This window comes from Aquarana catesbeiana, linkage group LG12, assembly GCF_042186555.1.
Source record: "Aquarana catesbeiana isolate 2022-GZ linkage group LG12, ASM4218655v1, whole genome shotgun sequence".
Lineage (NCBI taxonomy): Eukaryota > Metazoa > Chordata > Amphibia > Anura > Ranidae > Aquarana > Aquarana catesbeiana.
In genome coordinates this window covers 39621717-39645898 of record NC_133335.1, presented here as the reverse complement: position 1 = coordinate 39645898, position 24182 = coordinate 39621717, and the positions used below count along the sequence as shown (strand labels likewise).

The window sequence follows — 24182 nt, the reverse complement described above, 5'->3', positions numbered from 1 at the left end:
CTCCTTCTCCCCCTGTCGCTAGGCCAGTAGGAGAGAGGAGCGGAGCCTCGCGCATTTGCAGTAGGGTTCCCGGTGTGAAGTCAAAAGGCTACACAGCCAGGTTCCCTTACTCGCAATGGAGGCGGCATGCACCCGACAGCTGATGGAAACATCAGCTGCGGTGCCGACATCGCTGGACTCCAGGACAGGTAGGTGTCCGATTATTAAAAGTCAGCAGCTGCAGTATGTGCAGCTGCTGGCTTTTAATGTTTGCAGCGGTGGGTGCCCGGCGGACCTCTGCTTTAAAGTCAGTTACTGATATCATGGAATTAAAAATAAGTGCACGTCGAGCCAAAACTTTTTTTTTTTTTTTTTCTTTAGTTTTGGATGGAATTGGGAAGGATTACAATCTTTTTTCAGGTTTTTACTCCTATCCAATGTGTCATTCGAGAGATTCGCCCTCACTTCCTGTCCTGCTGACAATGTTTTCTCAGACAGGAAGTGAGGGGAATGCTCTAGCAGCATCACAGACAGAAATAAAAAATGTTTTTTTATAGTGGAGCAGGAGAAGGCTAGAACCCCTGTCTGATTTTTATTGATGGTGGTGTCCCTGTTGCAGATTTACCCTTACTTTCTGACTGTTAAAAGGTGAGCAGGACAGCGAGTGAAGGTAAATTTCTCTAACGGAGACCTAAATAGCAGGAGAAGCCAGGCAGGCTTTTCAATCTTTCCCCATTTTATCTAAAACAAAATAAGTCTTTGGCTTGACAATAAATTGCCACAACCCCAGGCAGTTCCAGCTCTAGGCCTTCCTTTTGGTCAGTGATGTAGCCTTTCTCATTAAAGTAGAACTATAGGTAAAACTTTTTTTTTTTTTCATTTAGAGCAATGGAGAGTTATAACCCCTGTCAGACTTTTTTCGCCATCTGTGTCCCATTGCGGAGATTTCTCTTCACTTCCTGTCCCAAGGCCTAACAGGAAGTGAGAGGAAATCCCCACAAATAAGGGGAATTTCTGGGGGACCCCCAGGTCACCAGGACTAGTGTTGCCATTGTAAGATTTCCCCTCTATTACTTTTTTGCGGACAACCCAAAATTTGGGATTTTCTTTTACTTTAATTTTCAATAATAATGGTAAACAGGACACATCGAGAGGGGGAATCTCCCTAATGAGGGCGCACAGACAGCAAAAAAAAAAAAAACCTGACGGGGGTTCTAATCTCTCTCCATTCTATCCAAAACTAAATAAAAAGTTTTGCCTTTTAGTTGTACTTTAAGGACGTATACGTCATGCATTGGGGTAGATTTACTAAAACTGGAGCATACAAAATCTGGTGCAGATCTGCATAGAAACCAATCGGCTTCCAGGTTTTATCATTGTCGAAGCTTAATTAAATAAACTGAAGTTAGAAGCTGATTGGCTACCATGCACAGCTACACCAAATTCTGTGTGCTCCTGTTTTACTAAATCCCCCCCCAATTGTTTCTTTTCAAAATGTAAACGTTTTTAAAAAACACTGCAAGCTAAAAGATCAAGGAAGGCTTGAGAGGTGGAAAGGGTGGGCCTGCTGTTTTTACAAGAAGGTGAAGATTTGCATATAACTTCAGCCGCCTATAACTCTGGGTCTAACGATCATTTTGATATGCATTTTTTTTACCGAAAGTATTGGCGTGCCTCTCCATCTATTCATCATATGCTTAGTGTGAATGGCCCAGTCTTGTGACAGCTTTAATCAAAAAATGTTGTTTCCTTCTTCTGTCTAATGCCCCGTACACACGGTCGGACTTTGTTCGGACATTCCGACAACAAAATCCTAGGATTTTTTCCGACGGATGTTGGCTCAAACTTGTCTTGCATACACACGGTCACACAAAGTTGTCGGAAAATCCAATCGTTCTGAACGCGGTGACGTAAAACATGTACTTCGGGACTAAAAACACGGCAGTGGCCAATAGCTTTCATCTCTTTATTTATTCTGAGCATGCGTGGCACTTTGTCCGTCGGATTTGTGTACACACGATCGGAATTTCCGACAACGGATTTTGTTGTCGGAAAATTTTATCTCCTGCTCTCCAACTTTGTGTGTCGGAAAATCCGATGGAAAATGTCCGATGGAGCCCACACACGGTCGGAATTTCCGACAACATGCTCCGATCGGACATTTTCCATCGGAAAATCCGACCGTGTGTACGGGGCATAAAAGGAGAATGGATATATACAAGAGGTAAGGGATATTTGGCACAATTTTAGTTAAACTGTTGCATACTGGTAGTGAGATAGACAATCTAAGCAGATGTTGTCTTTAAAGTGGAAGTCCACGCAAAATCTAAAATCCCTGCATCTATAGACACCAGGGATCTAACACTAACCTCTCTATCCCTGGAAAGAAAAGATGAGTATACATACCTTTTTGGAAGCCGATCTGACCCGCTCCGACCCGATCTCCAGCGCCGAAAGCTCTGCAGAAGACACGGAGGACAACTGCTGTGAAATTAATGGGAAGTGACGTCACCCATAGACTTACTATGGGGCTTACGTTGTCGTCCATCTCCTCTGCACCCGCGGCTGACAGCTCAGTGTGGGATCCAGTCGGATCGGGTGAGATCAGCTTCGAAAAAGGTATGTATACTCATTTTTTTCTTTCCAGGGATAGAGAGGTTAGTGTTAGATCCCTGGTGTCTAAAGATGCAGCGATTTTTAAATTTTGCATGGACTTCCACTTTAGATTGAATTTTCTGTGCTAAAGATTAGGGGGGATTATTACAACGTACACTTAGTTTTTTTGCCCTGACCTAATCAAAAACACCCCCATAAATGCATACTTACCTGGATCCTCCCCTCCCCGTGTTTGTACCTTCACCGTGCCTAAGCATTACAGCCTCATAGATGTATATGGGGTGTCTTCAGCCTCAGACATGGCTCCATAGAAGTCTAGCCAGGACACTAAGATTTGGGGTGCTACATGTAAACAATCATCAGAGGCTGTGACCCCTGGATGGAGGCAAGTGTGCATCTGTGGAGTGAGGGTTAGGTCAGGACGAAGGGGCAAAAAGGATAAGTGCACATATACTTTACATTTCTGGCACGCCTGTCTGTGTAATTCTTGAAAATGCAATGGATAGTCACAACAGCACAGCGGTTGTAGTTTAGGCAACTTGTTATGAAAGTTTTCACAATTCTGTAGTCCTATTGGTTTATCAGGGTGTGTGTCCCAGTGGTGGTTTTCTAGATGCCTTATGGAATATTTTTTTTTTTTCTCTTTGGGGTTCCATCTTTCTTAACGGTGTCATCACTGTAGATTGTAGATGGACCTCTGATCTTTATGTAACCTTTATTTAGTTAGAATTTGGATAGAGATGTATTTTTTTGGTTTTTGATATTTTAGTACAATATACTTTTTTTTTTTTGTTAACTGATTAAAGCTGAAATCCGATTGGGTGCTATTGGTTGTTTTGGACAGATCCTTTAACATGAAGATGGTCTTGAACTTTGATCTCAGCTTTTATTGAGTTCACTTCATTGTTTTAACTGTGTGACCGTACTTCTTTAACTTATGTCTGAATATAGACTAGTCTGCTAAAGACATTTGAGTCTATGAAATTACTTTTTTTTTTTTTTTTTTTTCTTTTTTGAGACTTTTTTTTTTTTGGCCACCAAAACTGGCTGTTTTATACTTTCCTACCATAAACTGAATTTATCATAAAAAGATAGTGGACATTTGTTTGGCATTCTTATTGGACTGACTACACTTGTATTCTTAATCTTGGTGACCCCAATTCCCAAGGGGTCCTTTGTTTTGTGTCCAGTTGCCAAGGCATTGGGCCCAAGTGATGGACGGCACTTATCGAAACATGGTTTCCAGCATCTTGTCTCACCCTTTTCTTTCTTTTTATTGAAGGCACCCAATAAGTCAATGAGTGTAAATAAGGAAAGCAGTATAAAAGTACCTATCAGATGTGATAAGCAGATTCTGCTGTCCTCCAGTACTTGGACATGGAAGTGCACTGGCAGTGTACAGAACACAGATATCAGCGGTGTCCCTAATCACAGTGACATTGGTGCCCACACTGCAGAATTGTTATGGATGTGGGATCTGGATTGCTGTTGCATCTGCTTAGTACAGTTTGTGAGCGAGGTTTTGGGGGCGTACCCCAACTCCTTTTTTTTTTGTTATGTTTGCCTAATTTACCAGACCTTTAAAACCAACTAAAATTCCATCTCACTACACCTTGCTCCATCAGTAATCTATAACTACTGCAGTTGTAACAATCTATTGAACTCAGAGGAACTCCAGACTCCTGCAGAAAAAATTTAAGGTCAGCAGCTACAAATACTGTAGCTGCTGACTTTTAATATTAGGAAACATACCTGTCCATGGCGCCAGTGGTGTCCTCACCCAAGCCAATTTTTCAATCGGCTATCGGGTGCTGCCGCTGCCAGCTCCATTAAGGGAAACCGAAGCATGCTGCGCTCTTATTGGGCCGACTGCGGGAGAAGGCGGAGGGAGGGCCGAACTTCAGCCAAAAGTGGGAGCGGGTACCTGTCAAAACCAGGTACCCACCCCCCGCCCCCAAAAGGTGCCAAATGTGACACCAGAGGGGGGGGGGGGAGGCTGACAAGTGGAGCTTCCCCTTTTAGGTGGAGCTCTGCTTTAATAAAGCAGTTCAGTAATAAGTTACAGAAAAAAAGTTTGTAAACATTAAAGGTCCATTCACACTTGTGTGTTTTGGCAATGCACACTTAGGGCCTGTTCACACCAGATGCAGTCCAGTGCTTTTTTTTTTTTTTTTTTTTCCATCAAAAATGCATGGACGTTAGGTTATATGGGTTCCTATGACATAGTGCACACCAGTGCAGTAAAAAAAAAAAAAAAAAATAGAACGTGCTGCATTTTTTCTGCACTGAACTGTGTTGGAACGTGGCAAAACACATCAAAAACGCATTACAGCCGAAAAAAAATGAAATCCCCAGGAAACGTTGGTAAACAATAGAGGAAAAAATGCATTGAAAGTGCATCGGAGCGCAGCAAAAACGTGCATGCAGAAATTCATCCAGACTACATTTCTGTGGTGTGAACCACCCCCAAAACACACTTTGCCACAATGCTGGCCACCACACCTGTGCTTTTGGCGGTGTGAATGGCACCCCAACGCACTGTACTATAGAGTACAACGCTCCACAGCAGGCATACTGTACTGTGCTTTGTGGTGCGTTTTGAAACCGGTACATGCACTTTTTGATATTCGTTGTGGTACTTTGGCAGCCAGTTCATAATGAATAGGCTATTTTAATACAACCCACAATAAAGCGGACCTTCACTCCTTTTTTTTTTTTTATGTTCCTTTTATGTTATGTTTTATGAAGCCTCCTCCTCCCTCGCTATAACACAATTGCAGCAAAAAAAAAAAAAAATTTTTACAGTAAATAATTTTTTTTCCCCCCTAAGGCTCATGTCTGTAATTCTGGTCTAGGCGAGGATGACATTCTCAGATCCTGCGCATGCGCAGAAATGGCACGGGTCACTCAGGGATTCATGGTGGTATTTCTGTGCATGGGGCGGTCCTGCGAACTGCCTCCTGGGATTTCTAGGTGATTTATCCCAAAAGGCAGCTTGGGGGATCTCACACATGCGCATAAACCGCGTAGGGTCTCTGTCAGTTTACTATCGAGGCCCGTGGTGTTCATGCGCAGACACACTGAGGGGATCTGTCAGGTCCCACAGACATGTGCGCATCCACCAGATCTGAATTCAAGGTGGCAGAGCCGGTGAGGAGCAGTGCAGGGAGGACTTTTCCTACAAAGCAAGATAAAGCTGGACTCCATGGACTAAAGGCTTGATTCACATTTATGCAGTTTACGATTGGTGCATTCTACAGTGCATTTTGCTGTGCATTTTTGCACACCCGATTTTGCCTTTTTTTTTTTTTTTTCCCCAATTTGTTGTTGTGCAGATTAAAAAACACAAATCATGACAAAATTGCACTACATGCTTTTCTGCAGCTTCTTCATTTGAAGTCTATGGAACCAAAAAAGCAAAAAAAAGCACCGTTTTGCATTTAAAAAAAGTCCCTGACCCTTTCCAAAAACAAAGCGGCTGAAAAAAACGTGTCCCATAGGAAACTATGTTAAATAGTTTAATTAAACTGTAATGCGTTTCTGCAAAAAGCACCAAAAAATGCATAGGTGTGAATCAAGCCTATGTATGTGTGTTTGTTTTTTTTTTCTTACTTTATTACGGGGACAGGTTTTCGATTTTATAAATTTTTATTTTTGATAGTAAAGGTGGAGTTGTCTTTGAAGAGGAACTGCAGTCTGCTCACATAATTTGTAATAAAAACATCTTTGCCATTCTGAAGCTTCCCTCCAACCACTTTACATATTATTTTATATATAATGTGATTCTATACTTGCCAAATGTGCTGCAGAAATCTCCCAAACTGAGTCTGGCTGCAACCATTTTAACTGTGGGCAGCTGAAGCTGCTGCCTGTTCATTTCCTGGATTTACACAGACACACAGAGGCACACCTCCAGCTCTGCGGCTCTCATTGGTCCTCTTATGATTAATCCCCCTCCAACCTTCCTGGCAAACTCTCACTAGAGTGAAAAAGAGCTGTGCATGATACTATAATCCTAGACCAGTGATGGTGAACCTTGGCGCCCCACATGTTTTGGAACTACATTTCCCATGATACTCAATGCATTTTGCAGTGTACTGGAGCATCATGGAAAATGTAGTTCCAAAACATCTGTGGTGCCAAGGTTCACCATCACTGGCCTAGACTAATGACCAGACAAGAAACAGGAAGTGGGCTGTATAAGGTATTTACTGGCAGAAAAAAAATGTTTTACTATCCAAATTTAAAAGAACAAGGGCAGAAGATTTTAAAGGGGTTGTAAAGGTTTGTGTTTTTTCACCTTAATGCATCCTATGCATCAAGGTGAAAAAACACCTGTCGGTGACCGGCCCCCCCCGGTCTTACTTACCTGAACCCTCGAACTTGTCCCACGAGGAAGCGTTCTCTATCTCTGCCCGGGGTTCTCGGCTCTTGATTGGATAAATTGATAGCAGCGCAGCAATTGGCTCCCACTGACGTCAATCAAATCCAATGATGCGGGCCCCCGGGGGGCGGGGCCGAGTCATACATTCGCCAGATATGCAAGGTAACCCCCCTGGGAGAGCGCTTCTCTTATCTGATGTGGGGAGGAGCCGCGAGAGCCGCCGGGGGACCCCAGAAGACGAGGATCGGGACAACTCTGTGCAAAACGACCTGCACAGTGGAGGTAGGTATGATATGTTTATTTAAAAAAAAAAAAAAAACCTGAACCTTTAGTGTCACTTTAATAGATGGAAAGATGAAAAAAATGACTGAAGGTGTAAAAATACACATCAGTTCTCTTTAGCATGAATGGGCTTTGATTTTACCTGTCAGCTGCACTGTGCTAGACGCTCAGTCAATCATTTGTGACACTTTATCTGGTGGTATAAAATCCTGCACCAAATTCATCAAAGTTGTGCGACAGTTTTCATGCTATTTCTGACTCCTGCGACAGTCGCTGATGAGGTAAGTGAAGGTAAATAACACCTCTTCCATATTGGAGCAAAATTCTGTCTGAGGCAATTGTGCAGCAGATTCATGTACACCTTACCGACATTGACATGAATGTGTCGCAAGTTGCGCCATTTTTTTTTTTTTTTTGCACGCTCGGCAAAAAAAAAAAAATCCCCTGGGTCTTTGCCTGGAAAACTAAGGCTGTACATACTCAGGTTGATGAGGCATTGATGTGCATGGAGTGGCTAGACGTTCAGAAAGGTTACTAAGGAGACAGCAGTTAGCCCCTGTGCCTCTGGTCAGGAGGATCTGTGCCTTGTATGCATGTTGCATAATAGGTCTGATGTTCCATGAAATCCGGCATATGACACGTTGTGTTCACTTTTTCGCCCTCTTGTGGCCACAAGACGCCACCGCAGCCCCAGTGTCTCTGTACCAGCAGCAGCTGGAAGAACCATTCACAAGCACACAGGGTGGAATGGCTGTCACACTGGGAGCTGGCTTTTTCCCTCATTTCACCATTTACCCTCCTTTCTGCTGTCGTGTGTCGGCTTGGTAGATATTGAAGCTTTCAGGGATTGCTCAGCATTGCAGATTGGCATGCTATGCGGGTGCCAGCTGCTGGACTACATAGAAGTGCTCCCCTGCAGGCTGGCATGGACTGATCCCTGGGCTGTGGGGGAGGGAGGGGAGGGGGGGGGGGAGTGTTGCAGAAGCTCACATTAGTGCAGCTTGTGTGTGGTTAGTGCAAAGCTGGAATATGAGGCAGCAGCAGCGATGAACACTGAGCTCCCTGTGCTGAGGTCTGCAGCTTTTCCCTTCTCTGCACTCTTCCCTCTGGCTGCCTGTGAGTACAATGCTTTGTCCTTCCAAGCCCTTCCTTCCATGCTCCTCTATGGGCATGCCTGCTGCCTTCACCTCTATTGTTTTGGAATTTCCCTCCATGTCAGCTTGCCATGCAAAGGATCCTCCCCACCCACCCCCCCATGGCTTTACTGCAAAGCGTAAGCTCTGCAGTCTAAAACCCCTTCCCCCCCCTCCAAGCTGCCTTTTTCTCCTAACCGCCCAGGATAATTACTTTTACAGATTAAATATTAATTTATGTAACTTTACTCCTGGAGCATTGTGGGATTTGTAGTCTTTTGTAGTTTAGAGTAGTACAGCATGACATGCCTTGCCTCGGCCATGTCACTAGCCATGCCTTAAACAGATCAACCCATTGTGTGTTTTTGTGAATAGATTGCTTTGGTCTGCTCACCCCAAAACTGATTTTTTTCTAATTTTTTTTTTTAGCCATGTGTGGACTGCATTGCTTGCTGTTGTGTGAGCTCCATACTTGGTGCTGCTTGCGGTGTTCAGTCTCACTCCTCCTGCTGCAGAGTTCAGTCTCACTCCTCCTGCTGCAGTAAGGGAGAGGAGTTTCACCTCTTTATTCTCTAAACTCTGGAGTGTAAAAAAAAAAAAAGAGAGGGGGGGGGGGGGGGGTGAGAAGCCCAGTGTAGAAATCTCCGAATCGGGAACAGCGATTCATGTCATGGAAAATTGAATTCTGAATTCTTGGTGGACTGATCCTTTAAGTCAGACATGCATGTCTTTGTACACTGCAGTATACATGCAGTTACGGAGAGCAGCAAGCCAGTGAGAACTCTTATGTAACCCAATTGTAGAACAAGTGAATGCACAATTGAAGACTTTCCTTCGGCTTGTCACATCCATGCGGACTTTTTATATGCTTTTATTTATCAAACAGATTGTGCTGGCTGCTTTTTTTTTTTTTTCCTCCAATATTTTAGATTTAGGTGTTTTGGTAGCGCGGATACCCCCATACCATTTTACTGTTGTCACATCCAGGCCCGGCCATGCCGTGTTCGCTTCTGCCACCAAGGAACACATGGAGGGGGGAATTGGTGGGGGGCAAGGCTGGGGTCTGTGCCTGTTGTACTGTGACCTCGTGGCCGCCTGCTTTGGGTGGCAGGCTGACAGTGTGCATGCTTTGTGTTTTCCCTCTGCAGAGGAGCCGCACACCTAGGGGGCCCCGAGAATTCTTATTACCAGGACAGGCTGGGCTCATTAGCATAGAGATCAAAGCCTACTCTGCTTGTTGTTTGTAGTGACAGGCTCTGTGATATTCTATTATTATAATCATCGCTGACGCTCTACAAATTGACCCTGAAATTCTTTGTATTAATGGATTTGTCCCATGGGGGCTACAAGGTGTCTTTTGGGGGACACAATTACTACTTAAGAGAGCTGGTGTTAAAGGCATACGGGATAAATTATTAGTTATGATGAGAATTATTATTATTTTTCAGGATATGGTGCCAAAAAGTTTGCTCAGCACTTTACAAAATAAAGAGATGCTGAGTTACAATGCAATATAATAGAAGGGGGTATGGAGGGCCCTGCTTGTAGATATAAAGTATATAAGGCATTATTCTTCTTTTATAGAAGTATTTTTATAGCACCTTCATGTTATGCAGCACTTTACATATCAGTCCCTTCTCTCGAGGAGCTTACAATCTATTTGTCCTGCCTCACATACTCGGTCAAGTTAAGCCCCCAACACACGGGCCGAATGTCGGTAGACAGCTGGTTCAGTAAGAACCGGCATTCGGCCCGCGTGTATCAGCCGGTCTGACAGAAGCCGGGCAAACTTCTGTCGGACGAGCATGCTGGAAAACCAGCAGCCAATGGCTGAGAGCGCTGAACGGAGTGTTCTGGCGGGAGGGTCGTCCCCCGTCACAACACAGCAGCTCGGCGTGGGGAGGTCGATGTACTAACATCGGATAATTAGTACAGCGGCTCTAACCGGAGCTGTCAGTTTTTTTTTTTTTTTTTTTTTTTTTCATTCAACCCAAAAAACTATTATGCCCGGTCGGATTTTCCGATGGAAAATGTGCGATCGGAGCGTGTTGTCGGAAATTCCGACCGTGTGTGGGCGCCATCGGACATTTTCCATCGGATTTTCCGACACACAAAGTTGGACAGCAGGAGATAAAATTTTCCGACAACAAAATCCGTTGTCGGAAATTCCGATCGTGTGTACACAAATCCGACGGACAAAGTGCCACGCATGCTCAGAATAAATAAAGAGATGAAAGCTATTGGCCACTGCCCCGTTTATAGTCCTGACGTACGTGTTTTACGTCACCGCGTTCAGAATGATCGGATTTTCCGTCAACTTTGTGTGACCGTGTGTATGCAAGACAATTTGAGCCAACATCCGTCGGAAAAAATCCTAGGATTTTGTTGTCGGAATGTCCGAACAAAGTCCGACCGTGTGTACGGGGCATAAGTGTGTACCAGGCTTTAGGCTGGCCATACATTATACAATTTTCCATCAGATTATGAGGTCAGACCTAAACACTTTCAATGTGTATGTAATCAGGCAGGCCCTTGCAGTACATAGTTTGAAGGTAAATCCTACAGGAAATTGAATAAGAAAATTTGTATGATGTTTGAACAGCTTTAGTAGACAGAAGTCGGGTAACCTACCATAATGTCTGCGTTGTGGGAGGAAACCCACACAAGTACAGGGAGAACATACAAACTCCATGCAGATGGTGAACTGACTGGGATTCAAACTGAGGACCCCAGTGCTGCAAGGCAGACATGCTAACCACTAAGCCCCTGTGCAGGTGTCTACATGTTGATTCATAACTTGAGACAGAGGTAGTATTTATAGTGTATGTACACCCAAAAACAGATTGTTGCTTTGTGTGAACATTGTAACCTTTATAACTGTGTAATGTTTAGTGTTGTATACAGTAAAAAAAAAAAAAAACTGCATACTGCCAGCCGTGGCATGTCTCTTACCAGGGTGACCACACTCACACGTAGGGTTGCCACCTCACCCCTTTAAACCCAAACACATATTAAAGTGGGGTTCCACCCAAAAAAACAAAAATACCTGAAAAATTGTTTAAAAAAAAAAAACAAAAAAAATTTGAATATTTCTTTTTTTTTTTTTTTTTTACTTCTAAATGCCTGTTGCTAGGTGGTCCCTCATAGTCTGCCTCTTCCTTTGCCTGGGCTGGTGACATCACTTCCCCCCAGGCACAGGAAGGGCTCGGCTCTGCTCCCTCCCTCCTGTCAATCATCTGGGACCCATTACAGGTCCCAGGTGATTGAGCGGCCAATCACGGCGCCGCTCGCGCATGCGCAGTTGAAATGCCGGCGCCGACGAGCGGGGGGGGGGGGGGGGAGACAAGCGCGGCTTCGATCCCCCGCATCGCTGGACCCTGGGACAGGTAAGTGTCCAATTAAAAGTCAGCAGCTGAAGTATTTGTAGCTGCTGACTTTTAATTTTTTTTTTTTTTTTTAATGGAGCCCCTGGGTGGAACTCCTCTTTAATTACACAGTTTCTGTGGCTGATTAAGATAGTAATTAAACTCACTTAGGCTCGATTCACACCTATGCATGTTGCTTTTGAGCGTTTTTGGAGGTTTTTTTTTCATGCTTGGCACGTTTTTGAGCAGCGTTTTTGTAGCGTTTTTGCCGCGATTTGCGTTTTGCGTTTTTTTTTTTTTTTTTCATTTTTTTTTACAGTCTTAAAAAAAAATTACAAAAAAAAAAAAACGGCAAAAACGCACCAAAAACGCTGCAAAAACGGTGCACTTGCGTTTTTGATGGTTGTCCATTGAAATCTATTACATGCAAAACGCTGCTTTTTGCATGAAAAAAGTCCCCGACCCTTTCCAAAAACGCAGAGATACAAAAAAGCATTGATGTGAACATGTTCCATAGGAACCCATGTTAAAAAATTCCCATGCATTTCTGCAAAATGCAAAGTGCATCAAAAAACGCGCTAGTGTGAATGGAGCCTTAGTGCCTTACCTGCATTAAATTAGCCACAGAACCTGTGTAATTAATATGTTTTTGGGTTTAAAGGGATGAGGTGGCAACTCTACTCACACGGTCTTACAGAGCAGTGATGGTGTTGTCGTCCCGCTGTGTGGCAGATGATGTATGGGGGTCATGAAGAGTCTTGCTGTCCACCACCTTAGCTAGAGGAAAGGAAAGGGAGAGGATTTTTAATGTTTGGAATCTTGGCTTTACTTCTGCTGGGAAGACATATGGAGTTGTAAAAGGTTTATTGAAATTGATATAAGGTTCGTTTTACACCAGTCGCCCGCTCATGGCTGCTGTCATGTACTGTGGACAGAGTGCCCATGCTCTGATCCTGGCACATCACACTGTTTACGTTTTTTTTTTTTTTTTTTTCCTCAAAACTTTATTGAAATGTCATGAGTGATATTTCTACAATTAAGTTTACTGCTGCAGCATTGTGATTACATGGTTTTCTTCATAATCCTCTGCACTAAAAGTAATAACACCTTTTTTTTTTTTTTTTTTTCTTTTTTGCTTCGCAAACACCACATTGACTCTAGTCTGAACTGACCCTATTGGAAGCCAGGCATTTTGCCTTGTCTATGCATTGGGGCTGCACTGGAAATAGCGGCCAGCGAATCCATAATACATCTGGTGTAAGGGAGCCTGTAGATCTACTAGAGAGAAAGAGATGGCGCTTGTTTAGGACTTGTGCACACTAAATGGAGTGGTCTAGTGTGCGGGCAGCTGTCAGGTTTGGCTGCAGTGAGTTGCGTTGTGATGCATGTTGCAGTTCATCACCCAGTTTTTTTTTTTTTTTGTCAACTTTAGTGTACAAAGTAAAACTTTATTTGTGTCTCTGCACAGCAGCGCAGTGTGTTGTGCTGCTGCTCAGGGACAGGTGGGGGCAGCAGGTCTGCATTTTATTGCAGCTCCCTGCTCTGTACTTCCGGGCTGCATTGCAGTCTGAATGGGGCCCATAGAAAACAATTGTGCCCTAGTGTTGACTGCAAGTCACATGTGTAAACGTGCCCTTAGATTTTCAAATGGGGGGGGGGTGTTAAAAATGCACTGTTGAGCTGTGTTTTTTTAGCACCCTCAACCACCCCCTTAAGGCTGCTTTCACACTGAGGTGCTTTACAGGCGCTATATCGCTAAAAATAGCGCCTGTAATGAGCTTCTCCTGTCACTCCAGCGTGAAAAGCCCGAGGGCTTTCACACTGGAGCGGTGCGCTTGCAGGAGGGTAAAAAAAAAGTCCTGCAAACAGCATCTTTGCAGCGCTGTAGGAACGGTGTATATACCACTCCTAAAGCGCCCCTGCCCATCGAAATCAATGGGCAGCACCGACGAACCGCCAGCAAAGCAGTTGGTTTTAACCCTTTAAAAAGCACCCCGCTAGCGGCCGAATAGCGGTGCTTTACCGCCGACTCCCCCAACGCCTCAGTGTGAAAGTAGCCTTAAGGATAAGTTTGCAGGTAAAAAAAAAAAAAAATAGGCATTTATTTTTTTGCTTAAGGAGCCTGCAGAGCATTGCACCCACGATCAGCAGATTGCAGGGGGAAAGGTCCAATTCCTGCAGACGCTCAGCATAGCTGCCTGCCCATACCTCGCAGTTATCTGATAGCAGGACGATCCATGGACTACAAGGATGCTCGCCATCGCCCTCACAGCTCATTGAGAACTACAACCCATCAGCCGTAATGGAAGACAGTACTTGTAGTCTATTCATTCCCAGGAAAATGAATGACATGGCCCTGTGGGCGGAGCCCCGAACGGCTGCGCTGTTTTCAAATTGTGACAGAAGATCCCCCCGTCTATGATCACAGGGAGGAGGGAGTATTGGGGGAAATGTGACTTGTTCCAAAGGTGAACTTTTCTTTTAAGCTGCAAACGCAAGGAACTGCGATGTACACATGCCATGGTTGTAATGCTTTGCTTTTTTTTTTTTTTTGCCACAACAAAATCTAAGTGCTCCCGACACATGTGGTGAGTGGCATGAATGGGGAAGCTCCCCAAATACCCCAACAACCATGTGCAATGAATATGGTTGCAGTGCATTGGTGTAGCCATTACAGGGTTTCAACAGCTTCCAAGGAGGTGTTCTTGTTTCCTCGCTGTCTGTCTAATGCCTCTGAAGTGTGATCTGAATGCAGATTACTTTTCAGAGGGCCGGTGGTTTAGATGCAAGTCCTAGAGCTTTGCCTTAGAGAGAGAGAATAAGAGAAATGGAAATCGAAATCTATAGATACAGAAAAGGATATATATGTTCTATAATAGTGATATATTCTAGACAGACATATATATGTGTATATATTAATGGATGTATATAGGAGGTGTATGGCTGGGATTGTGTATATAGATGGATGTATATAGATGATGGGTGTGTATGGCAGTGATTGGGGACTCCCCCTCTGTGTATCAGGTGTGATAATGATGATTATAATCATCTCCAGGTGTGTGCAGTTCCTGCGCTGTGATTGGTCAGTCCGGGGAATGAATACATTGTAGCAGGCGGTGTGATGCGGTGATTGGCCGGCTGTCACCAGCACGTGTGTGTCTTCTGCGGCATTGCCCATTATTGGGGGGGGGGGGGGGGGTTATGTGGAACGTCTTCTCCTTGTGATGATGTGATTGGTGGATTTCCCCCCCCCCCCCCCCTGTGCTGTAGTTTGTGATTCCAGTAGATCATTCTGCAGACATGTAGCCGCTTCCTCGGTGTCCGGTGGCTTCTCCTCTCCGGGTGTTCGGGGTGGTATTGTGCGGGTCTATGTGTCGGGGACTACAACTCCCAGCATGCTCTGCTCTCTCTCACCCCTCCGTGACATCACGCCCCTCCCTGGGTTGTTTGTGTTGTGCGCGGGAGGCTGGTGGTGCAGTCACGGCGGGTGTGCGGGCGCCCCCTGCTGGTCACACAGCGGCATGGGCTGCCAGTTCATTTATCGTGTCAACATGTTCCGCAGCGTTGTACAGAACAAAGAGTGTGCGAGCCACAGGGGGCGGAGCCTGTGAGTGCACGTCACTTGTCGTCCTCCTCCTCCTCCCAGGAGACCCCAACCCATGTGATTGTATATAGAGGAGTGCAGACAAACTGGGGAGAACACCTACTCCTTATATTGTTACCTCTTCCCATTCATATCTGATGCCTCTTCCCATTGCTTTTTATATTGCTGTCCCTTCCCATTCACATGGTATAACTGAAAGTAGTATTGAACCCTCAATAGTTTTTTAGGTTATTACATTGAGCACAATAAAAAAAGCATTTCCTAGTCATCTGGTAGAATTATATTACCCCAGCACTTTACAACTTTTTCTGTGCTGTTGGCTTTTTGCTCTCTGTGCTGCTTTCCTGAACTTCCTAGTCTTCACAGGAAAGGAATTAAAGTGGTTGTATAGTCTTTTTTTTTTTTTTTTTTACACTTTTACCTACAGGTTAGCCCAGTGTTTCTCAACTCCAGTCCTCAAGGCGCCCCAACAGGTCATGTTTTCAGGTTTTCCATTATTTGCTCAGGTGATTTTATCAGTTTTACTGCCTTAGTAATTACCACAGCCGTTTCATGTGAAAGAAATCCTGAAAACATGACCTGTTGGGGCACCTTGAGGACTGGTGTTGAGAAACACTGGGTTAGCCTATAATAAGGCTTACCTGTAGGTAAAAAAAAAATATCTCCTAAACCTGTACGGTTTAGGAGATATTCCCCTTGCTATGAGCCGCTGACTGCAGCGGCGCATGCGCACAGGGGATTCTCGGCTGAAGGCCCGGCGACTGCCGGACCTTGCCGGGTAAGAAATCTCCCACGCGTATGCACGGGAGTGACGACATTGCGGCTCCAGCCACTCACAGCGCTGGAACCGCGATACCCGGAAGACACGCCGAGGCAACATGACAGCTCCCTCGGCGTGGACCAGGTAAGATACTGACGCCTTGTTCTAAGGTAAATATTTCATAATGAGCTAGTATGCGGTGCATACTAGCTCATTATGCCTTTTGCTTTACAGGGGTGAAAAAAAAAAAATTTCAGCGGGTATACAACCGCTTTAAGTGGGCAGTGCAGTCTGAGGAGGGGGAGGAAGAGGCAGAGGAGTGCCTTGCCATTCCAAGCTATGAGGCTGTGTGTTTCTATTGATGCACCCAGTGCAGGGGAGGGGGACACAACTTTAGTCCCTGCATGTAAGGGTAACTCCATAGGATGCTGAAAGGAGTCACCCTAAGGCTGGATTCACACCTAGGCATTTTTAGTGCATATTGCAGATTTGCACTACAGAACGTGTTCCATAGGAAACCATGTTAAATGGATTGTAGTGCAAATCTGCAAAAAGCACTAAAAATGCATGTGTGAATCCAGGCTAAAACGGGAATCCCGGTAAAGTGGTCATGGCACTAACTTGCAGCATTCCATGCATGAAGGTAAAAATGTTTTTAGTATTTGTATCGCCCTCCTCACCCCCTTAAACTTACCTGAGCCCCCTCTCAATCCAGTGCTGTGCCCATCTGTAGCAGCTCTCTCCTCCTCTCCCCACTCTCAGAGGCTTTGATGAGAGCCATTGGCTCCCGCTGCTGTCAGTCAAATCCTGTGATGAAGGGGTGGGGCCGAGCTGCACTGTGTCCATAGATGCTCAGGATCGAGCCCACAGCTGTGCCACCAAGTGGATTCCTATGGTGTAAAAGAGGAGCCAGGAGTGGCGGCTGGGGACACCCGAAGAGGAGGCTCTAGGTCACTGTGAGGAAGAAGGTACTCCTTTGAAACGTGCCAGCCAGTAGCGGTCCTGATGTCCTCCCCCTTTGTCATCTGGAGGCTGTTGGTTTCAGGACTGATTGCCACAAATAGTTGGCTTTTACAAGCAATATTTCTCCACATGGTTGTGAGTAGTTTTTACCTTCTTTTTATCAATAAATCTATTTACTTGGGATAATGCACTAGCCTTGTGCGCCCTCTTTCTTCTACTTTTTTTTTTTTTAATTTTCGATATTCGTGGCTATCCCCTTTTTGTGTAATGTCACGGGGAAGTTTGTTGTAACATGCTCTTTGTACTTTTCCTTTTTTTTTTCTGTATTTGCTTGTTTAGCGCAACTCATTTTTCAATATTTGATTGCTGCGTATATCTCACAGGAAGCTGTGGCTATTTATTCTATTACTTATACTTGGTCAATAATTTTTCTGACCGTGCAAAATTCTGTTTTTCCTCTTTTTGTGTACTGTGCTGACATATCTCATTACCAGTTGTAAGCTAGATGTTTAGAGACTGTACTAACAAAGAAACTTTACCCCCTCCCCCATGTAAAACGTTTGTGGTTTTTTTTTTTTTTTAAACCCATGTCCCCTTTACCCTTTTGTGGCATCCACAAAAATACTCCCAGACAGTCCAGCACTGTTCTTTTGCTGTTGCTCACCAGGTCTTCTATTCCAACATCATCAGGAGCTGGCTGTCTGATAAAAACACAAAGAAAAGAGGGCGCACCAGCCTAGTGCATTATCTTTTGGTACATTTATTCAGAAAACATAATGAAAACTACTCACAACAGTAGGAGACAATCTCGCTTAAAAAAGGTCTTTGGCATATGGCAGTCTGTCTGCTGATTGCAGTCTCAGTCCTGGAGAGTGGACATACAAACCGCTGCTGGCCGACGCGTTTCAAAGGGATTCCTTCTTCATCAGAGCCGGCTGTCTGATGTATGAGCCACTGATGGTGTGCCATGACGCATGTGCGATTTTCAGTGGGTTGATTGCGCTAAAGCCTCCTTGGATGCAAAACGTGAGTATCCCAGGAGGCTGTGGGTGGCTGTGGGTTAAGGCCTCTTGCACATGGGCATCTGAGCTTGTGCAGTTTAAAGGATGACTCCACTTTCATGGGGGGGGAAACAAAAGCTAATTAAAAAAAAATATATAGCGTAAACAATTGCAACTCAAGTCATATTGTAATTGAATGTTAGTAAAAATGACCTTTTCTTTTTCTGTCTGCAGCCACTGTAATTTTCTGTAAATGCGATATGGTCACCTGGAGGTGTTCTGTACACAGGTGGTGTACAGAACGTCCCCCCCAGATATGTCATTTCCTGCTTTTGTGATTGGCTCACTGATTTTCTCAGAAGTCTACACTAAGATACAAGTCAGATTTCAGGCATCCCCTGCAACAAAAATGTCATTTTTGGGGAGATACTCCAAATAGGAAATCGCGTCTAAAGGGATGCAGACAGTGCAATTTTCCTCATTAGAGCCCTGCAGGTGCAGTACCTGGTTGATAATTATGAAACCACTCCCATACAGATTCAATTACCACATGGACACAGACAAACGCACAGGGATTTCTTCAGAATAACAGAAGGTGGGAATCTGCAACAAAGTTTGTTAAAGCGGGGTTCCACTCAAATTTTTTACTTAATCTTACCCCCTTCAGTTAATTGCATAGATGTTCAGATGCCGCACAAAATTATTTTTTATTGCTGTAATTACCTTTTATATTGTACTTTATTGTGGCACTTCCTGTCTCTCCTCCCATGGGAGTAGGCGTGTTTATTGCCTTTCCCCAGCGCCATCTCCTGGGAGCTTAGTGTCAGGCTTTCCAAGATTCAGTGCGGAAACAATGATCATGCTTGTGAACAAGCTGTGAATGAACAGCATTCACCGCATCCAGGAAATTAATGCTTGTGGGCTTCACATGCCCACAAGCAAGATGGAAACAGCCAGCATCACATTTTTTAAGTTACTCTTCAGTACGAAAACAGACAGAGGCGGAAATATTACACCCAAACTGTGAGTATTATTTTGGGGTTAGCAAAGTGTCTCAATGACCTAAAAAAAAAAATTGGTCGCCGGACTCCCACTTTCAAATCCTTGCAATGTACAGAGATCACCCGGAGGGGAATGTCCTTTTTCTCAACAATAGTGGAATTGCTCTTTAAATTCCGATATATTTCCCTCTGCGTGGTAAGCCCAGGTGCTGCATACAGCGGTCTATAGACATTAATGGTGGTGCCCAGCTGTATTGGGGTGTACAGCAGTGCCTGTGTGAGAGAGAGAGTGCAGATGTATGCAAAAAAAAGTCAAAAATTGAATTTGATTATTTGGATTTCATAGTTCTTCCTTCCCCCATCCCAGTTGGGGTGTCTAGAGGTGTTATAACTGGAGCTTTGGAATATTGGAAGCAATTGTTGTAATTTTCTAAAGCTTTGGAGTAGGGCTGTGGAAATTAAAGATTAATTCCTCGATTAATCGTTAATTTTTTTGATCGGTAGTCTGCCTGCCCTGGGGCTGCTTTGGGCCAAGCTGTGGCTGCAGCGCTCCGCTTCCTCTTCCTCCTTCCTCCTTCCTCTTCCTCTTCCTCTTCTATATGTCATACACAGTCTAAGGGCATCTCCCGCTGTGTGTCTCGGAGCGGAGTGTGAAAACTTTGGCCGCGCTGTGAGAAAAGTCCCGCCCTCCTCCTAGATCAGCTCGTGTGATAGGCGCAGTGTTCTGTCTATAGGCGCAGTGTTCGGTCTATCAAATGAGCTGTTCTAGGAGGAGGGCGGGACTTTTCTCACAGCGCGGCCAAAGTTTTCACACTCCGTTCCGAAACACACAGCGGGAGATGCCCTCAGACTGTGCAATCCAGGCACTGACTACAGTGACGATTATGGGCACGGTGAGGCTGCCATTATGGGCACAGTGAGGCTGAGTTTGACGTGTGACGTCCTAGCCGTGCCCCACTATGTCCGGCTTTGGCCGTTGCCATAACAGTGCAAAATCAGCTAAAAGTAGTTGGACCTGTATGTGCGTTTATAATTAATCGATTAAAAAAAATCGATTAATCGAACACGAAAATTTTAATCAATAACGGCCCTACTTTGGAGAAACTATTTTGAGCCGACAGGCAATTGCTTCTGTTAGGAAATGAGGAGGGGGGGGGGGGTAAAACTTTCCCAGGATATGTACTTTGTCCATCAGACGGGCAGGGAATAGGATGGTACAGGGTTATGGTGTCCAGCTGATTGGAGTGCTGTGATATTTGTGTGCCCAAAATAGAGTGCAGTAATACTTAGAGTTGTTAGACTTTACAATGGAACCGGAGACCTTCACTGAAGGCCTTTAGAAGCCAGCGAAGCCTGACTGTGAAATGATTCTGCTCCATTGTGGTCATGCCATTATGTGTAATGCAGTTTAATTCACTCATACTGCCTGCCGTCTACAAACTGTCCTGGTCAGGGACAAGCACTCAGCTGGGAGAATCTCTCATTGCAGGTTCTGCTTCAGTTTAAGATAACAAAAAAGAAAAAAAGAAATTCCAGCTACATGAGACTTGCTACGTGAACTTACTGGGGATTTCTGAAGCCATTATTTTCAGTGCTGGGATCTTGTGGTGGGTATTGTTTTAGTGCAGGGTGGATCTATTTGGGTAAAGGATCCCTGCCACAAAAATAACCCTGTAGTCTGATAACTGCATGCAGCTAATACCTTATTATTTACAGATTCCTTCTGAGCTGTTGCATGAAAAGGGTTGGCTTTTTTTTATCCTTTTCCTGCCTCTTCCAGGTGATCCTTATCTGCTTAACTTCCAGATGAGAGATGTTCTTCCTGATCATGTGATCACTGTGATTGGCTGTCACAATAGTCATATGTCTGGGAAACTATCCTGTTTGTTCTCATTACCCAAGATTTTTTTTTTTTTGCTCTCAGGACAGAAACCTCTGCCACCATGGATCCATATATCGCAGTCCTGCTGTAAGTCGCTGATCGCCGCCATTACTTGTATATAAAACTTCCATAAATATATCCCATAGTTTGTAGACGCTATAACGTTCATGTGAGCCAATCAGTATACGCTTATTGGGATATTTTTTTTTTTACCAAAAACATGGCGTAGAATACATATTGGCTCAAATTTTTGAAGAAATAGTTTTTTTTACTATTTATTTTTTAAATAATCAGTCTTTGTTTTTCTTTTATATCGCAACCTCCCCCCCCCAAAAAAGAGGTGATCAAATACCACCAAAAGCTCAATTTCTGGGAAAAAGTGACATCAATTTTATTTGGGTACAGTGTCGCATGACCACGCAATTGTTAGCTATACCCTGTTTCCCCGAAAATAAGACCTAGCATGATTGTTGGTGATGGCTGCAATATAAGCCCTACCCCCCCAAATAAGCCCTAGTTAAAGTCCTTGTAGGTCTTATTTTCAGGGTAGGGCTTATTTTCCAGGATACAGGGTAGGGCTTATTTTGGGGGTATGGCTTATGTTGGAGCCATCACCGACAATCACGCTGGGTCTTATTTTCGGGGAAACAGGGTAGTAACACAGTGCCGTATCGCGAAAAATGGCCTGGTCCTGAAGGGGGGGGGTAAACCTTCCGGAAGGTAAGTGGTTAACTGTATGCAGTTACAATACAGAATGAGTGCAGTAGTGGTCCTTTAAGTGTCTGGGGCTCCCTTTTTAGGATTAGGCCCCTTTCACACGGGCTTTCCGATCAGGTCCGCCTGTCAGGACCATTCAGTCTCCGCTATGGAGCGGCGGGTGTCGGCGCCCGCCTGCATCCAAACCAATCCTGCCTGCAAAATCCAGACGGATGGTGGTCCTATTTTCCACCCGTCTGGCGGATCAGATGAAAACGGACAGGCGGTTTGTTTCCACCTGCTTTGCACTGCAGAGCGGACACGCATATATTATGTGTGTGTATAAAGTACACTGACATCTAGTGAGAGTTCTGAGTATTGCAGCCAATAATCCAAATCATCCCTTCATCCCAATGTGCAGTTTAGTACGTCCCTAGAAAACATCATCTTGGGTGGTGTTTTTTTTTTTTTTTCTTTTCCCTCCTAAAAGTTTTCTCCTGCTGATACTCTAGGCATCTGATCATCCACTAACGAATAACATCTAATAAGGACTTGTACACAAGGCCCTCATTTTAGGAGAGAGCAAGATTTTACAAAGTGTTTGCAAAGCTGTCCTCAAACTTCAAGTAGCTTTGTTGAATCCTTTAACACAAATGTCCCTTCCAGTTCGGGGATGTTCAACTATGATCTGTGTTTGAGTTCCGACGGTCCCCTTTTAATAAGCTGCTAGCAGGATTTCATCAACTTCAAGTAGTGCTGAAGCTTATGGCAGCCTACTGAAGATTGCAGCTGAAGCAGCTTGTTTAAAATGACAGCCATCGCTCCCATTAACTTCTGAGTTTTTAGGTCCTCATATTGGTTTGCTTCAAAGCTGCTTCAAGCTTGCTAAAAGCTTTGCAAATACTATATTATTTATTATACAGGATTTATATAGCACAAACAGTTTGCGCAGCGCTTTACAATGTAGACACACTACACCAACAGTACAATTCAAAACAAGAGGGTTAGAGGAGCCCTACTCCTGCAAGCTTACAATCTAAGAGGGAGGGGCTGGTCAAACAAAAGGTAGGGACTGTGAGGGATGAACTTATGAGGGGAGTAGAAGGATTTGGTTGTTGGAGTCAGGATTGACCTCCCCTGAAGAGATGAGTTTTCAAGGATCTCCTAAAAGTGGACAGAGTAGGAGACAGTCAGACAAATTGAGGTAGTGAGTTCCAGAGGATTGGAGAGGCTCTGGAGAAGTCTTGGAGACGAGCATGGGAGGAGGCGACAAGGGAGCTAGAGAGTAGGAGGTCTTGGGAGGAGCAGAGAGGACGGTTTGGGTGATATTTGGAGAGAAGATTGGTGCTGTAGCTTGGGGCAGAATTGTGAATTGCTTTGTATGTTTTGAATTTTATTTGTTGGGCAATGGGAAGACAGAGGAGGGATTGGCAGAGAGGGGTGGTGGCAGACACTGAATAGTTGGTAAGGTGGATGAGTCTGGCAGCGGCATTCATGATAGACTGAAGAGGGGATAACTTGCAGAGAGGTAGACCTATGAGGGAGGGAGTTACAATAGTCAAGGCGAGAGATAACAAGGGAGTGAATAATTTGCTTAGTGGTCTCAACGGTTAGAAAGGGGCGTATTTTGGAGATGTGTCAGAGGTGAAGTCTGGACGATTTGGACAGTGATTGGATTTGGGGCTAAAAGGACAGGTCAGAGTCTAGGATGTCTGCTGTACTCACTGCTCATATACAAGGCTTCTCCATGTCAGACGTGCTGTGTAAGCCCTTATTTACACTCAACACTCCTTTTAAAATCATCTGAACTCTCACACATTCAAAGCTGCATTTCAGTGCGACTTCAGGGGGTGTGTTCAAAGACATCTGTGCGGGTTCATGCTCAGATGTCTATTGAAATCGCCCGCCGAAGTCGCCTAAAGTAGTGCAGGAACTACTTTTGGAAATCGGTGTGGTGCCGAACTGATTGGGACGCTCCTATTGGCGGCAATAGACTCCGATCTTACCCGCTTAAAGCCCAGTTCTAGCACTGAGCAGATAGCTGTTTGTATGTAGGATAGCATGATTGACTCAGTTTGGGCTTCATCATATCTGATTCGCTCTCTATCAGCTCTCTATCAGCTCTCTATCAGCTCTCTATCAGCTCTCTATCAGCTCTCTATCAGCTCTCTATCAGCTCTCTATCAGCTCTCTATATCAGCTCTCTATCAGCTCTCTATCAGCCTCAGCTCCTATCAGCTCTCTATCAGCTCTCTATCTCTCTATCAGCTCTCTATCAGCACTCTATCAGCTCTCTATCAGCTCTCTATCTCTATCTCCCTCCTCCTCTCTTCTCTCCTCCTTCTCTTCTCTCCTCCCTCTCTTCTCTCCTCCCTCTCTTCTCTCCTCCCTCTCTTCTCTCCTCCCTCTCTTCTCTCCTCTCTTCTCTCCTCTCTTCTCTCCTCTCTCCTCTCCTCTCTTCTCTCCTCTCTCCTCTCCTCTCTTCTCTCCTCTCCTCTCTCCTCTCCTCTCTCCTC

General features: G+C 44.6%; 1 protein-coding gene across 6 annotated transcripts in view; it reads left to right on the top strand.

Annotated features, from left to right (window-relative positions):
* Positions 1–24182, top strand: part of KANSL1 (KAT8 regulatory NSL complex subunit 1) — a 175080-nt gene that overhangs the window by 12751 nt on the left and 138147 nt on the right. Inside the window, exon 1 of one of the 6 annotated variants that reach the window (XM_073607628.1) lies at positions 8237–8377. The exons of the other annotated variants lie outside the window; for them this stretch is intronic. The gene's annotated coding sequence lies outside the window, so the exon portion shown is untranslated. Of the gene's footprint in view, positions 1–8236; positions 8378–24182 lie in introns of those variants that run through there. 6 annotated transcript variants of the gene reach the window in all.